Genomic DNA, 15089 nt, shown 5'->3' with positions numbered 1-15089 from the left:
AAAACTGTAGTAAAGACGACTTCTACTACAACAAGGGTCCTTCACAGGGGATTCAGGCGTCACACGTCTCCAAGCGCCTAAGAACATACCTGCATTAAGAGACACAAGCAGTCGCGGTGGGGCTTGTGTGCATCTGGCAGCCTCCAACAGAGGTCAGTGAGGCCTGTACGTTTCCTGTCCTCAGCTTCATTGTCAGGGAGCACATTCCAGTGAAGCAAGCCTCAGGCAGAATTCAGCCACAAAATAAGCATTCAGCAGCCAGCAGGCTCAAAAAGCTTGCCCAGCCAGTTCTGTAAGCTCAGTGAAGTGCCAGTTCTCTATCCTTCCAGGCACTCTGACAAATACCTTGCATAACAGACTCACTTAAGACAGATGTGACAATATTCTCAAAGCAAGATTCAGCTACGTGTCTAGGGTCAGACGCAAGGAGCCTCCTAGAAGCTGCAGATGTGGGTCCCGCTTCAAGTCCTGAGCCCGAGGCAGCATTCTGAAGGACACGCCATCGCTCAGGCTGGCTAGGTCTTCGAGCCTATTTACGCAAGGGCAGGAGTGCCAGATACAGTATTGCCAGCCAATCTATCGAACACGTCGTATTTCAACATTGGAAATCACTTCTGAAATCCATTATGCCAAAGAACAGTGCGATCGGAGATGAAGATAGAGGAAGTACTTGTACCTGAAGCAGGAGCTTCCTAATAGTCTTTCAAATTCCAACAACCATTCCTGAGAGTCTACTCATTCCTGAATAGCATTCTTCAGTATTAACTGTCTCTGGGGTAGGAATTAAAAACCCAGAGATAGATTTCATCCTTCTTATGCCAAAGTATTTTAAAGTTAATTACAAATAATATAACACTTTCATTTTTACCTTTTATTGTTCCTAGCCAGAGCCCAGCTTGGGGGTCCGGACCTGCAGTGGGCTCCAGACTTAGCAGAATCCTCTCTCCTCTCCTGCTTGTTCCCTGGTGTGGATTCTTGGTCAGAACCTGCCCCCTGTGTGATGGTGAAGGCCTTTTTTTTCTATGCTGGGCCTTGGACCAGCCTTATTTATCAGGCGACGGTTGTCAGGCTTAGGGCACGGTTCCTTCAGAGGCTCGTCAGTGGAAGTGGACTGCGGGAGTATATTCAGCCTAAGCAACCAGTTCCAACACCCACATTTCTCTCCATAATTCTTAAACACTCAGATGGTTTTTGATCTGCCATAGCGGAGAATGTCAGACCCAGTAATACCAGCCGAAATACCACAATAAATTCTGCAGTTGGGGAGTCTTCCACGTCCATCCAAGATGGCGTAACATAGAATGGATTTACCCTCCTGCTCAGAAAAAAAAAATAACAAAAACGAGCAAAATATATTAAATAACAGTTATCGAGCTATTTATTCTCAAAGATGTTTTGTTCATTTAAAATAAATGCTTAAAAATTTTTTTTTAAATTTTAAAAACTTTTAGGTTCTCCAGAGTTTGAGCAGATAAAATTATGGAAGACACTCTAAAAGTCCAATTGTGTCCTGTATGCTCTCTTCTTTAAATATGCGGAACTACTAGTCATGTGGTACCAGAAACTCAATGAACAGACCTCCAGAAATAAAACTCACCATACAATGTAATTTTAAGACCAGTTTAATTTTCTATTGAGCCAGTGGTTACTTGAATTTTCCAACAAGGTTTGGGAAGAGGTCAAATGCATTCATAGATAAGAAAAGATGAACCAGCCTTTCAAGATATATAGCAAGTGATTAAGAAAAAACCCAAACCCGAAGAGGCACTAAGCTTCCTTGACCACCCCAACCAGGATAGGTCTCAGGGTGAGCCCTTGCAGCTGGTACCCCCTTGTTGGCTAGTGCCACCATGCCCGGCTCTTTCCCCTTGACCAGTGTGTGGAGCAAGGCCTCATGTTCATAAGGGTCAAATCTGGCTCCCACGGGTTCACCTTGAGCAAGCTGCACTTTGTGCACACCTTTTGGATCTGGGCTTCAGTCATTACAAGACTCTCATTGAGGTTCTTCAGGTGAGGGTTATCATCTTTAATTTCTTCTTTTGGGACACACTAGGTTGCCTTCTCCAAAATGTCTGCAAACTCGAACAAGTCCTTGCAGAAGCCCACATAATTTTGGAGAATGCCATATAATTGTGCCTCTTCCACAATTTTTGGCTTCTCTGACATAAGTTTTCAGTACTTGCCAAAGCTCACAGATATTTTCCCATGGTGTCTTTTTGGTCCTTTTCTACCTTGGCCTTCTCCTCCATGAGCATCTTCTCTGGAGAGGGGGTGTCTGTCTCCTGTTCATTCTGACCTGCGTCCTCTCCCAAGTTCTGGCCACTGTGCTTCTGTTTTGTAGCTGTGCACAACCACCAGAGAGAGGGCCTGAAAGACCATGACAAAGCCAGGATGCTGAGCTACACAATCTCACCCACTGAGCCACCAAGACTGCCTGCCACCTGCTGCTGTCACTCAGTTTTCAAGCTACTAAACATAAGGCAATAAAGAAAATGATCCCTTAGACATAGGAAACAAATGATATGATCCCATGTTTTCCCAAGTTTACTACATTGAGAGAATTCGAGGCTAAAGTCAGTGGGACAGGGGAAAACCCAGGTGGAGCCCAGTGGCCTCCCTGACCTGAAGAGATAGAGCTAAGAGTCAAAGAAATAAAAGCAGCTGGAATTCACAAATAGATCACCAGAAAGGAAAAAGCTGCACAACAGAGTTCCAGAGTTCTACAGAGGGTCCGGCTTGAGTATTTTTCTGAGTTCTGGTTTGTGAATGCATGAGAGGGAAATGCCTGAGGCCCAAAGAACCACCTGAAAGGATTACAAAGAACAGTACCCAACACCTGCACCTAGCTGGAAATACTGTAGTGGCTGTTCCCCCAGCCAGTCATCACAGTCCATGGAGCAATGGCTAGGGGATACAGAAGGGTCTTGCCTCAACAGTGGGGAACTGGAAATTATTAGCCCTATGCTGACCACTGCTCTGGTCCCATCTAACACATCTTAAAGCAAGACTTTAAGACTAAAAGGACCTAAGTATTTCCAAGTAACCTCTGCTATATCTCAGAACAAAGCTGGAGCATATTTACAAGAATACAAATATATTCAACAGCTAACAAGATAAAGTTCACAAATGTCTGTCATCAAACAAAAATTTACCCACTATGAAAGTGCAGGAAAACATGATCCATAATGAGGAGAAAAATCAATGAATTAAAAGAAAGCAGACTGACACAGATGATAGAATGAACAGAAAGGACATGAAAACACTTCTTATATCTGCACTTCATGTGTTCAAAAGGTTAAGTAGAAACATAGGTGATTTAGAAAAGACCTACATTGAAGTTCTAGAGATGAAAATATCATTGTTGGGATTAAAAAAAAAAAAAACAACTCAGAGGACTAATGGCAGATTAGACACTGCAGGAAAAAAGTGAAATTGAAGACATAGCAAAAGAAACTATAAAAAATTAAACCCAAATAGAAAAAAATAATTTAAAAAAATTTTTTAAGACTTATTATTTTAATTCTCTCTCCTTCCCCTCCCCCCAGTTGTCTGCTCTCTGTATCCATTTGCTGTGTGTTCTTCTGTGTCAGCTTGTATTCTTTGTCAGCAGCACCAGGAATCTGTGTCTCTTTTTGTTGCGTCATCTTGCTGTGTCAGCTCTCTGTGTGTGCAGCCCCACTCCTGGGCAGGCTGCACTTTTTTCGTGAAGGGCGGCTCTCATTACAGGGTGTACTTCTTGCATGTGGGGCGCCCCTGTATGGGAGCACCCCTGTGTGGCACGGCACTCCTTGTGTATTTGTGTAGGGGCCAGCTTACCACATGGGTCAGGAGGTCCTGGGTTTGAACCCTGGACCTCCTATGTGGTAGGCAGATGCCCTATCAGTTGAGCCAAATCCACTTCCCTAATTTTAAAAATTGAACAGACCCTGATTGAGCTATGGGACAATTTCAAGTGGCCAATAAACATGTAACTGGGGTCCCTCAAAGAGACAAGGGAGAAGGTGGTACAAAAAAATATTTCAGCAAATAATGGTTGAACTTTTCTAAATTAATGAAAACTATAAACTTATAGATCCAAGAATCACAAAAAGGCCCAAGCACAAGAAGCATGAAGATAACTTGACCAAGGCACATCATAATCAAATTTCTGAAAACCATTAATACAGACAAAAGAAAACATTATGAACAGAGGAACAAAAACAAGGATGATATCACATCTTGTCAGAAAAATGTAAGCAAAAAGATAATAGAGAAAAAAACTATCAACCTAGAATTCTATACCCAGTGAAATTATCTTCCAAAAATAAATGTAAAATAATGATATTTTGAAATGTAATTCTTTCTGCTTTTGTAATCGCCAGCAGACTCCCATTATAAGAAATGTTTTAAAAAGTCCTTCAGGAAGAAGGGAAATAACACCAGTTATAAATAATATTAAAAACCAACCCACAAAAAATATGCCAAATATATGCTATGTATGGGTCATGGTTAATGGTAAAAGTTTGGTGGTGCTATCTCATAATCTGCAACAAATATCCCACAAGGGTGCAGTGCATTGGTGAAGTGGTGTTGTATGAGAATTCTCACAAGTGCATGATTGTTTTCTAAATCCATAACTTCTGTAATCAAAATATATATTTTAAAATTATATATATATAACCATTCCACAAATAAAATTCCAGGCTAGGCTGGCATCACTGGTGATTTCTACTAAACATTTAAGGAAGAAATGATACCAATACTACATGAACTTGCCCTAAAAATTGAAGGAAAGGAAATAGTTTCAATCCTTCTATAAGGCCAAAATTATTTGGATAGCAAAAGAAAACAAACAAACAAAAATTACAAGAAGAGAAAACTCAGACAAATATCCCTCATGAACATAGATGCAAAAGTTCTAAACAAAATTTTAGCCTATCAAATCAAACAATACATAAAGGAGCTAATCCATCATGATTAAGTAAGATTTATCCCATGGCTTCAAGGTTTGGTTCAACATTTAAATTTCAATCAATGTACTTACCATATTAACAAACTAAAAAAGAAAAATATATGATCATCTCCATAAATGTACAAAAAGCATTTGATATAACCCGACATCCATTCCTGATTTTTTAAAAAATCTCAACAAACTAGGAAGAATAGAAAGGACTAACTGAATCTAACAAAAAACATCTACAAAACATCTAAAAGTAAAAGCCTTCCCCCTAACATCAAGAATGACTGCTCTCACCACTTCTATTCAACATTGTATTGTAGGTTCTAGCCAGTGCAATAAGGCAAGATAAAGAAGTAAAAGTCATCCAGATTAGAAAGGAAGAAGTAATACTGCCCTTATCTGCAGACAATATGATTGTCTATATAGAATAGTCAATGGAGCACACATACACACATACAAATCTATACTAGAAGTAATAATTTAGCAAAGTTGAAGCATACAAAATCAGTATGCAAAAACCAATTGCATTTTCTACATAATGGCAACAAACAATTGGAAATTGAAATAAAAAGGAAATATAACTTTTATAAAAGAATCAAAAACTATAAACACTTAAGTATAATCCTGATGAAACTCTAAAAGACCCATACACTGAAAACTATAAAACACTGTTGAGAGAAATTTAAGAAGACCTACATAGAGATACTGTGTTCATGAAAGGAAGACCATTTTCATTAAGATGTCATTTCTCCCCAAAAGGATCCAGTGCATTCAGATTCCAGAGACAGGGTATCCAGTTGGACCAGTTTGAATCACTCAGCTGCCCCTTCACTAAGGGCAGTGTACTTATGAACAAATAGAAAAGAAATTTGGGAAGCTGTCAACAAATGAAGGTGGAACTGATACTTGACACTAAAAACAACAAATGGCCATGCTATCACTTATATATTGCTGTCTAACAGATTTAGTGACCTATGACAACAGCAGTTTGTTATTTCTCATAATTCTGTGGGTTAAGTGGGCCGTTCCTCTTCTACTTTTGCTTTACTCACAAGCAGCTTCATTCAGTGAAAGGCATGTGGACTGGGAAGTCCACCGTGGACACACTCGCATTTGGAAGGTGGTGCTGGCTGCCTGCTGGGGAATTCCATTTCTTCTCCACGTGGCCTGCACTCTCTGATAAGCTAGACCTACTTCATTCAGGGACATTGCAGGACAGTTTTCCAAGAGGACCCAGGCAGAGCGTGCCAGGCCCTGAAATGTGGGATCTGAACGCACATGTCTCTTCTGGCACATTCTATAGGCCAGAGGAGAGCACAAAGTGATCAGTAACTCTCAGAGTCCTGGGAGTGAGGAAATATGCCACACTTCTAGATGGGAGGAATAGCAAAGTATGCTTTAAAATTATTTATGGCAAAAGGTATGCATGCTAGAGGTGGTATATGGGAATCCTTTTTAATGCATGACTGTACTGTAAACCTACTACTTCTCAATAAAGAAAAAAATAAATTAAATTAAAAGTATGCATACCAGAAAGGGAGGTTGCCACTATACAATCTACCAGGACCATTGAAATATTTTATGAATATAAATATTATTGAATATTTATTGCTCATATATGAAATGGGAGTCATAATACCTAATTTCTATGATTATCATAATTAACTGAAATAATGTATTTGACATACCTAACATACAAAGGAACTTGGTGAAAGGCTATTATTAACACCATTATGGACTAAGTTTATGGACAGGAAACTCTCAAAGGAAAGTCTTTTGTTCTAGAGTACTGTCCTGTTCGTTCTTTTCTCTGGCGGAGCTGTGGGGCCCATGACTAGGAGCTGAGTTTTGTTGTTAAATGCATTGGGGAAAGACTTGGTTTCCCTCTCTAGTCAGTGAAACAGAAACCACTCTAGGAATTTCAAACAGAGGGAAGTGAACAAAGGAAACTGGTCACAAATGTGTTGAAGAGAGAGGCGACAAAACGGGAAGCTGAGATCACCCAGAGATTAGGAACTGCAGGAAACTATTAACACCCCCCAGTCTGACTAAGCAAAAGGAAAATGGTTTTATCCAGACTCCACCGTGGCTGTACTGCTGAGGCTGCTGGAGCACCCACTCCTCCTCTGCTGTTACGGGAACAGTTTTCAGGAAGCGTGGGGGCTGAACGCCCTCTGACCACTGTCCATTGCTGATGCCACTGCCTCCAGAGCCACAGCCCAGGATCGCAGAGCTGCGGAGGCCGCAGGCGCACCACTGCCTCCACAGCCGTTGTAATTCTGCCACCCGAGCAGATACCTACATTCACCCACTCCTTCTGCCCCTTTTATTGAAAGTGGGGGAAAAATGGCTTCTCCCTTCCACCTGCCTTCCTTCAGTGTCTCCCATTGGTAGAACCTAATTAGAAACATTTTGGCTAGGGAGACTGGGAGGTTAGTTTGCAGACTTCCAGCTCCCTATGGAGGAGAGCACGGAGAAGGGGAATGGAGTTGAGAGCCAAAGACAAATCACCAGTACAGCGTGTGACTTACACACAGGCGTTTCACAAAATGCTGGTACATGGGTATGTGCGTGCGTGCCTCCAGATGTTTTCCATTTGGGTTTGTTTGAAGTGAAGTGAATATGTGTTGAATGGTTCAAAACTTCTAATAGAACACTTCACACTACACTTAATCATCTGACAGACTCCACTGCCATTTACTCCTTTACTTCTGGAGTTTTTCATGGGATGTGTAGTTGCTGGTACATACATGCATTTCTCAACCTACTTTGCAAAACACCTGGGGAATCTTTCTAGCCCCCTGACTCTTATCCACTTGAAGGTGATTCATTAAATACCTGGTGGTGGCATCACATGCAGCTTAAATGGACCTAAAATATGCCCCTAGTTTCCTCTTCAAAACAGATCTATAATCATTGATGAATGATTGCACTTGAAGCCTGCCAGATCCATGGCAGTGAACTAGCTGTGATTGTTCCTTATGACACAGGGTCCCTTCCTCTTAAGATCCGAACACTGAGGTCATTAGACTATTCTTGGGTTTGCTCTTAGGCTGATTGACCCAGATTTTTCCTTTGAGGGTTAAATCCTGCTATCCTCTGCAAGGCAAGCCCAGGGGCTGAGGGTGAGGAAGTGAAAGTGTCTTTTAGCTTAGAGCCACTCTGACAAATGGTCAGCGCTTGGGGAAAATTGTGTCCCAATTCCAGAACTGTTTTCACAGGTAAAGTCAAGTTACACTGAACAGTGAGGGCAGCTGTAAAAAGGGGAAGTCAGGGGAGCCTCCAGTCCACCCCTCACTGCTAAGGCTGGTGCTGAAGTCCACCCAGGGCAATGGCAGATGTGCAGAGCAGAGGCAGGGGCAGTGGATAGCCAGGAGAGCGCAAGGAATGCAGCCACGTGGGGGAGGCGGGGGGAGGAGCCCCGGAGGGTGGATGTTTTACAGAGAAGCTTGAACGGGAGGACAGGATGGGAAAAATGCCATTGATCGAATTAGGAAAAAAGAAAAGAAAAAGATAGGATGTAGAATTTTTCCAAATCAATACGTATTCTATATCTAACCTTTAAACCCATCGCTATATTCCATTTTACTAGTAAGGGATCCTGACATTATATTGGGCTTCACTTTTCAGGAAGTTTTGGATCACAGAGTGGTTCAACAATGGCAACGGAGGAATACTGGTATAGGATGTTATTGACAGGTAATATATGGTTGACAGGGAGTTATACAGGGCATATGTCCAGGGTGCATGGTAATGTTTGGATATACTCACAGTGGCAACAATTAAAAACTACAGCTGGGGGGGTACTGGGTTCCTGGCCGGGGGTGCTCTGTCCTGGTCCCTAGGGGAGCAGCGGCAGTCCCCCAGTTGCAATGGTAAGGACCAGGAAGGAATGAGGGTCCAACAGTGAGCCCCTGATACTAATGACTATGCTTGTAAGCCTATATGCCTGAAATAAGAACAAGGCCTAGAGCAGCACTGTGCCTAGGAGTTTCCTCCTGACAGCCTTCATGTTACTCAAATGTGGCCAGTCTCGAAGCCAAACTCAGCACGTAGATGCAGTGCATTCCCCCCAGCATGGGACATGATACCCGGGGATGAGCCTCCCTGGCATCGAGGGATCACTACCAAGTACCAGCTGATGATGCAACTAGAAAATGACCTTGAATTAAAGGTTCAACGCGGACCAGCCGAATATCCCTGTCTACATATAATAACAGGAGTTAAAAATGCTGTTTGACCTAAATTAAGGGGGAAATGGAAAGGATAAATGAGTTTATATGGCTATGAGTCTCTAAAAAAGAGTCTGGAGGATGTCAGAAGGATTGCCCTTATGCACACCTGAGCAGAGTCTCAGAGACAGATAAAGTAGATACAACCCCAGGTATTGGTTCTTTTGAGGGCTAAAGAGACCCACAGGTTCTATGGTCATGGCAGATGAGTTCACTGCCATGTCAGTTGGCCCTTCTTTGGAGCTGGTGTTTCTGCATGATTGAGCTGGACACAGATGGGATCTCTTTTCACAAGGCTTTCATGCTACTTTACTGGAATTTTAGTTGGAGCTGGGGTTTAAGATATATCTAGGGGATTTGAATCTCTGGACTGACAATATGATAGCCAGGCCCTGAGCCTCAACAGACTTCAACTCCTACACTCTGATTTATTGGACTTAACCCACTCAGCTAACATGGAGTTGAGAATGTCAACCACCACACCATGGAGCCTAGAGTGCCTACAACTGAAAGCAGGAGGACGCATCCAGTATCCATGTGGAATCTGAGCCTCCTCTTGACATAGAGGTGCAATGGACACAACCAATCCAAGGTCCACAGAGAAAATGTGGCATTGGTGTGGGAAAAGTGGCCATGGTGGCTGATGGGTGCAGGGAATGGGAGGAAGAGATGAGATGTGGAGGGGCGTTTTCGGGACTTGGAGTTGTCCTGGGTGGTGCTTCAGGGACAATTACTGGACATTGTAGATCCTCCCAGGGCCCACTGGATGGAACGTGGGAGAGTATGGGCTATGATGTGGACCATTGACCATGAGGTGCAGCGATGCCCAGAGATATGCTTACCAATTGCAATGGATGTGTTATGATGATGGGAGTGAGTGTTGCTGGTGGGGGGAGTGGTGGGGTGGGGGTGGTGGGGTTGAATGGGACCTCATATTTTTTGAATGCAATATTTTTACAAAATGAATTTTTTAAAAATGCCATTGATCGATTTCCTACTGTGTGACAGGCATGGGCTATCATTTCCCCACTTTAATCCTGACAACAGCCTTAATATACTAGCACCTTTTGAGAAACAGGGAAATTGAGGGGGTGACACAGCTGGTAAGCACAGCCACCATCCAGTGCCCTGTCTGCTTACACCCACATTCCAACACGGGCAAATGCCGGTGACAGCTCCTCCTAGGGGACCACGGGCCGCGTAACCTGCATTGAGCACCTGCCGTGTGCCAGGTGCTCGACACACAGCTCTACCCTTTCTAAGTGAGGCAGGTAACAGAGGAAACAAGGGAAGGCAATCAGGACAAAGCCATGACCATCACAGCTGAAACCCAGCCAAGAACCTGGCAGGAGGCCCTGCCTGGAAACCCCCCAAGGGAAGGCAACAAAACTGGAATCTGTATGGCAAAAAGCCAGCCAAGACCTTGGCCACAAGGTCCCGTTGGAAACTCCCAGGCTTAAAGGAAGTCCCCAGTAACTCCAAACAGAAGGGCCTCCCTCTTGAGTCCCTGGAAGCTAACAGGTGCAGCCTGGCAGTCCACAGTGGAAACCAACGGGAAGCCAGGAAAGCAACCAGTCAGGGCAGCAATAGCCGAGCTCCCTCCTTGGCATGGGGCCGGGGGAGGAGGAGAGGCCAGCCCAAGACCCCCCGGCTTCCTGCCTGGCGCACACCTGCACCCCTGGCTGGGTGTGTACTTTCCCTTTCTCTCGTTTCTCAATAAACCCTTTTACTTGCCTCATGAACCTGACACATCTCGGGATGTAGCCAAGAACCTAGAACCCAGCTGCTGGCGACCTAAATACCCCGTGCAGTAGGCATCGGCTTCCCCTGCTGGCAGGGGCATGGTGATAACAGAAAGTCTCATGCCCCTTCTGGGGCCTTAGAGCCCTGCCAGTCTGTTTCGGAAGTTACGATGGAAGTGTCTATAGATCAGTGAGAGTGCTGGGCAGGAGAGGGCAGGGGGCAGACGAGCAGCGCTGGGCCTAAGTGTGTGGAAAGAGGAGAGGAGAGACGGCTAGTTGCTGGCATGACCGGGCGCCAGCCACAACCGCCTTACTCCTTTCGTGTGTCCCACCCCTGCCCTTCCTGGAGAGGACGCTGGGCCATTTCCTTTTTTTTTTTTCTCCAGAACTCAGTCTAATCCTGAATTTGGAGTCCCGGGCAAATGTCCCTGCTGGACTGCCCCTGGGTGGGCCCTGTAGCTACCGCCTGCTCCCCTGGCCTGCTCACCCCAGGGCCGAGCTTCCCTCATCACACCCAAAGCCGCCCCTTCCAACGGCTGTAAATTCATTCGGGCAGGGCCCACGCCTGCTCTTTAACTGGTATCCCTAAAGAGCCGTTACATCACCTCGCACCCTGGGAATGCTCTATAAATACCTTCTAGCCAACCAGAGGAGCACGGTAACCTTTACACCAGCTGCAGCATTTTAGGAAAAGCATGTCACCCAAGTCAATTCTGTGGATGCGCTCAGGGTCGTGAGTAACAGATGGAGCAAACAGCAAGCCTTAAGCAGTCAGAGGCCTTGAACACACTAAAAGGAGAAGACAGGTACATGGCAGTTTTCTAAAATCTCCTCCTTTTAAAACTTTGCATCATAAGACAGTCTTCCCTGCCTTAGCAGTCTGTCTGGGATTGTGAAGGTGTGACCTCACAACGCACAGCCTGCTCTCCTCTGAAAAAGAAAAATGGAAATCCTCTACTATTGGGACATTTCTGGCTAAAAATTCCGCCTCTCTCAACTCCCTGCCCTCCTAACCTAGTTCTATGAGAATGGGAGGTCTCAGTGGTCAAAAGCTGTACAGATTTAAGCCACACCGAACCCAGAAACAGAGTGGGACAGAGAAAAGGAAAAAAAGACGACCTAAGGTCATAAAATAAGCTATTCTAGTCAAGCTTTCTATTCTAGGTGAATATTGTCTTTAGAACCATATTTTCAAGCACCATTTTATGAAAAAGTCACGACTGAGAAGTGGCTAAAAACCAAGGGCTTTCCTCTGGGTGAGGACTTCTGTACACCTCTTGGGACTGCACTTCTGCCCCGTTTTCAGCAGGTGACCCGAAGACTGCTGTGGCACCAGGGCAAGTGTCTTCATTTTACAACTGGTGCAAGACAGGTCCTCCACGGGAGTTTTTAAAATGATCTTCCTCGCGGTGATTTCTCAGGAGGTTTAGAGAGAGAGCGCCTTAGGACTCCCAGCGAGCGCCATACGCTTTCTCAGAAGGTTGCTCTGCTGTCTTCGATTTTAGTTCCACTTGCAGCTGTGAAACAACATAGGCAGCTGCAGGAATTACCTTCTCCATTGTTCTGGAGTCTGCGGCTGGAAATGGGAATGGATGGCCAAGTCCGCACCACTGTGTCTCCGTGCCCAGGAGACAGCCCTGAAAGGGCGTCCTTCCCAGCCGTGTGTGACGTCTGTGGCCTCCACCCAGAAGCCTGGGGAAGCATCTCTTGTAGAGTGATACTAACTCGCCCCGCTCCGGCTTAGGCACTGGCCGCCATACGCAGGAAGGAAGTCACGAATGTCAACGAAATTCTCCCCTGAGCGTTCTGCCGAGCGTCTGTAGCCCCACACTGTCCCACACTGAGCTTTCCCGAGTGCATCGACTGCATGGACATTCAGGGGCCATCACACACGCCTCGCCCAGCCTCCTCCGCGCCCCGTCTCGTCTGCCCAGGGAGGAAGTCTCCAGACCCGACGGCAGGGCCTTTGGACCTCCTCAAGGTCGACGAAAGGGGACTTGGGGAACTTGTCAGAGAGTGGAAGGTCCTTCCACCCCAGTCTCTGCTTTTCCACAAACCTGCCACGGCAACGCCTTCCTCCTCCGGAGCCTGCCCGCCGTCCTCTGGATTGCTCACCCTCGGAGTCCAGAGCAGCTGGGCACGTGGTGTGGGGTCTCCACCCAGACAAGAAATGGGTCTTTACACCTGGAAATGAATGAACTTCTCCACCGACCCCTCAGAGAAAGAGCTGTCCCAGGGTCTGCCGTGCCTATTCGTTTTCATTTTTCCCATCACCTCCTGGTAGGAGCCAGGACTCATGTTGATGACGGACTTCTGTTATAATTCATTAATCAACCTTGATTCTGCTGCAAAGCCTGTCCCCTAATGACCAGGCTGTGACCCTGAGGTCCTGTGAGGCCAATGCCAGAGGCACCTGGCACGGGCACAAGGGAGGTCACCATTTTAACCCACCCTGATCGTCTGGTCTAGAAGGAGACTTCTGTTTGCAGTCCTGTGTTTCATTAGATAAATTGTTTTTCTCAGTGCAGACACCAAATAATCCCCCGTGCAAACTAACCGAATCAGAGGCTTTGTCTTAGCTAGTTGCTGCTTCAAAAATTATTCCTCTGCGACTGTTCCCAGAATCAACACCTTAATTCTTTCTCCTCTCCCCTGCTGGAGGGAATCGTGGACTTACTCGCTGGCTCAACGTCTCTCTATCCTGGCTTCATGAAGTCCTCCTCCCCTGCCAATGTTAGAAGTCACATAAACAACTTTATCTTTTGGCAGCAATTTTTTTAAAATGTGCAGGTCCTTTCCTTCTCTCCCCACCGCCTGCCTCTCCCTCCGCTTACTGCGCCAGGCTTTTCTCTGGAGCACTGTCCTGGAATACCCGACGTGGAAAACTACTGCCACAAAGATTTGGTAATCAGCTAGGAAGACGGGAGTTCAGTGGGTGGTGGGGCCTGTTTCTCTGTTGCTAATTGAAGGTCAAGGTCCACTGCACTTCATGCCACTCCTTTAGAACACAAAAGCCAGGCTCATTCCTACCACACCAGCTCAGCATCTGATACCTGGAAGCATGCTGGGCGTGGCAGACGCTGATTTGCTGAACCAACTGGCAAGCCAGTGTTTCCACCTGCCCACACTGCTGCACCAAGCAGGCTGCAGATGTCACCCGCAGAGTTACCGATAATTCTTCACTCCTCTTGCCTTTAATGAGTCTCCATTTAAACCAAGTTTAAATGCTCCTCTTTTTAAAACCTTTCTAACAAGGACTCATAATTGCCCTTGATAGAGCCAGATAGTGTGAAATCGAGATCCAATTCACTTGCATATTCAATCTGTGCTTTATCAGCATTTACTAATCCATTGCCTCTAACTTGTTTTTCATTATGTCTTGAATAAGTGAAGGAAAAAGTTGCATCACTATATCTCATTCCCAAATTTCCTTCTGAATATTTTTATGACCCTGATGTAATAAGCACTAGCTCTTATATATCCTTTTTATTCCCCCTCCCTGCAGCTCTTCCCTCTCAGGAAAATGCCAAGGAATGCTGACGATATCTTTCTTCTGGGGCAGAGAGAAGGGGTTTCCCATCCTCTGTGGAAGAACCAGCCCCCTGCGTGCAGGGCTGGGGGCTCCGGGCCCCCCAGGACTCTGCAGGCGCAGCTGAGCGACCAGGCTCCCCTCTGCCTTCCGTCTGTTGCATTTAGAGGGTGAATTTGAAGGAGGAAGGGGAGAAAGGAACACAGAGAAAGAGAAAGAGAAAGAGATCAGAAGGAGAGAGAGAAAGAGAGTGAGAGGGTGAGAAAAGAAACGAGGAGAGCGGCAAGGGGAGGAAAGGAGAAAAGAACTCACTGGACAGGTCACATCTGAGTTCAACTCCATCACACTCAGAAACACAAACTCCAAAGTAGGGCCAGCTGACATGGCCCCGAACTCCAGAGCCAACTGCCATGACCATAGAACCTGTGGGTCTCTGTAGCCCTCAGGAGAACCAGTACCTGGAGTTGTATCTACTTTGGCTGTCTCTGTTTCTACACATGCCTCTTCTGTCACTTTTACTGAAACTGTGGTTGGCACTGGGGTTGGTGCATACTCTGGAGACTTGAATCTCCGACTGTCCATGTGCCAGCTGGGCCCTGAGCCTCAGCAGACTTGCAACTCCTACTCTCTGGTTCATTGGACTTAGC

At 45.6% G+C, this 15089-nt stretch overlaps 1 pseudogene; it reads right to left on the bottom strand.

The window, feature by feature from the left end:
• Positions 1-814: 814 nt before the first annotated feature.
• The window catches only part of LOC101447733 (grpE protein homolog 1, mitochondrial pseudogene), a 34541-nt pseudogene continuing 20266 nt past the window's right edge, over positions 815-15089 (bottom strand).

The sequence above is a fragment of the Dasypus novemcinctus genome, chromosome 1 (genome assembly GCF_030445035.2).
Source record: "Dasypus novemcinctus isolate mDasNov1 chromosome 1, mDasNov1.1.hap2, whole genome shotgun sequence".
Taxonomy (NCBI): domain Eukaryota; kingdom Metazoa; phylum Chordata; class Mammalia; order Cingulata; family Dasypodidae; genus Dasypus; species Dasypus novemcinctus.
Note: the sequence above shows the minus strand (reverse complement) of the source record. Positions and strands in the feature narration are given on the sequence as shown.